At 40.6% G+C, this 2,218-nt stretch overlaps 1 non-coding gene across 1 annotated transcript; it reads right to left on the bottom strand.

Annotated features, from left to right (window-relative positions):
* Nucleotides 1-1,582: 1,582 nt before the first annotated feature.
* Nucleotides 1,583-1,686, bottom strand: LOC148576989 (small nucleolar RNA R71). Its single transcript, XR_015903342.1, has one exon. It is a non-coding gene; the product is annotated as a small nucleolar RNA R71 (small nucleolar RNA).
* Nucleotides 1,687-2,218: the final 532 nt, after the last annotated feature.

Raw genomic sequence — 2,218 nt, 5'->3', positions numbered from 1 at the left:
TCCTCTCAACACTTGATTTGGGAAATGCATGTGGTATAATTAGTGACCATACTTCATCTCTTCTCATGAGCAATTGACCAAGGAATTGGCTATTGATCAAGATTTGAGAGATTGAATTACAAGGAATTGTAATTCGATCACTTAAGATTGCCAAGGAGATCAATGAGTGCATTGATTAAGGAAGAGATGAAAATGAAATTGATCCGGAGAATGCAACATCTCCTGAGCCCAATGAACTCCCCATTTCTGATCTTACCCATTCTCTTTAATTTCTGTCATTTACTTTTATGAGCAATTATACCATTCCCATTTAAGATTCTACAATTTACTTTCCGTCATCTACATTCAGCTCTTTATTTCTAGCATTTACTTTTCTGTTATTTACTTTCCCGCCATTTAATTTTCTGCAATTCTCAACTCAAATTTTGATTCGCTCAACTAGAACATTCCTCTAATTAAAGTTGCTTGATCAATCAATCCCTGTGGGATTCGACCTCATTCTATTGTGAGTTTTTACTTGATGACAAATTCGGTACACTTGCCGAAGCAAATTTTTTATGAGACAAGTTTTCCGTGCATCAGGCTCAATTCTCACAGGTTGTGTGTTCTTTAGCTCAAAATGTTCATGTTCCAAATACAACTTAAGGCAAATTTAACATAAAAATTTTAATTAAAATTAGTGAAATTTCGTTCCAAAGATAGAGTCTTAGAAGAATCTTATTGTCTTTTCAATCAAGTAGAACATGCATGCAACTAATCTATTACTATGCAATTTATCCTATTCTATAAAAGAAAAAACTAACTAAATATCCTAATTTATTGGTGTTTAGGGAAGAGAAATTACCTCCGGAAGTCAGGTACTGACCGACCTCCCCACACTTAAGGCTTTGCACCGTCCTCGATGCCATCTGTGAGGAATAGGGGTGGGTTGGTAGCGGTATCTCCACAGCCGGGACCATCATGGCTCCCTGTGCTGGTAAAGGAAGTGGAGTTGTGGGTTGTATGACAGGGAGAAGAAGCGGGGCTTCAACTTCCTTTGATTCTGAACCTGAGAGGACCTTCTTTAGATTAAGAAGGGAAGCAAGAGGAAAAAGAGTAGTTGGTGCTGAGGAAGAGGAGGAATACTTTGAACCAAACATGGAAGAAAACATGGAAAACCATCATAAAGAAGAGACTCACAACTATGGCAGAGGAGGTCTAGCAAATCATGCTGGGGAGGATAGAAGAGTTTTAGGCTCTTACATCAATCCAAACCCAGGAAACTGTGGAAGTAGCATTCAAAAGCCAACCATCCACACCAACAACTTTGAACTGAAGCCACAGCTCATCACCCTTGTTCAGAACAACTGTTCGTTCGGAGGAGGTGTCCAAGAATCAACATCTAACCACCTTCCTAAGAATATGTGACACAGTGAAGTCTAATGGTGTTCATCCTGACGCCTATAGACTGCTCTTATTTCCATTCTCACTCAAGGATAAGGCAGCCAAGTGGTTGGAGTCTTTCTCGAAGGAGAGCTTAACAACCTGGGAAGATGTGGTGAACAAATTCTTAGCAAGATTTTACCCTCCTCAATGAATCAATAGGCTGAGAGCTGAGGTCCAAACTTTTAGGCAACAAGATGGTGAGACTCTTTATGAAGCATGGGAGAGGTTTAAGGACCTGACAAGGAGGTGTCCACCTGACATGTTCAACGAATGGGTGCAGCTACACATTTTCTATGAAGGCCTGTCATATGAATCAAAGAAGGCAGTATACCATTCATCCGGAGGATCTTTGAACAAGAAGAAGACCATTGAGGAAGCCATATATATCATTGAAATAGTAGCAGAGAATGATTATTTCTATGCTTCTGAAAGAGGCAACACTAGAGGAGTAATGGAGCTAAACAATGTAGATGCTCTGCTGGCCCAAAACAAGCTCATTACCCAGCAGCTGGCTGACCTCACCAAGAAGATGGAGAGGAACCAAGTAGCAGCAATCACTACTTCATCAACAACCCAAGAAGGAGTGAATGAAGAAGCAGAGGGTAGTCAGGAGCAAGCCAACTACATTGGGAATTCACCTAGGCAAAACCATGATCCATACTCTAAGACCTATAACCCTGGATGGAGGAATCACCCAAATTTTGGGTGAGGAAATCAACAAGACCAAGGCCTAGATCAAAGACATTCAAATCCCAACAACAATGCAGCCCACCAACATTTCACATCTAGACCA

Source organism: Arachis ipaensis, chromosome B1, assembly GCF_059453495.1.
Source record: "Arachis ipaensis isolate K30076 ecotype BB chromosome B1, ASM5945349v1, whole genome shotgun sequence".
NCBI lineage: Eukaryota > Viridiplantae > Streptophyta > Magnoliopsida > Fabales > Fabaceae > Arachis > Arachis ipaensis.
Note: the sequence above shows the minus strand (reverse complement) of the source record. Positions and strands in the feature narration are given on the sequence as shown.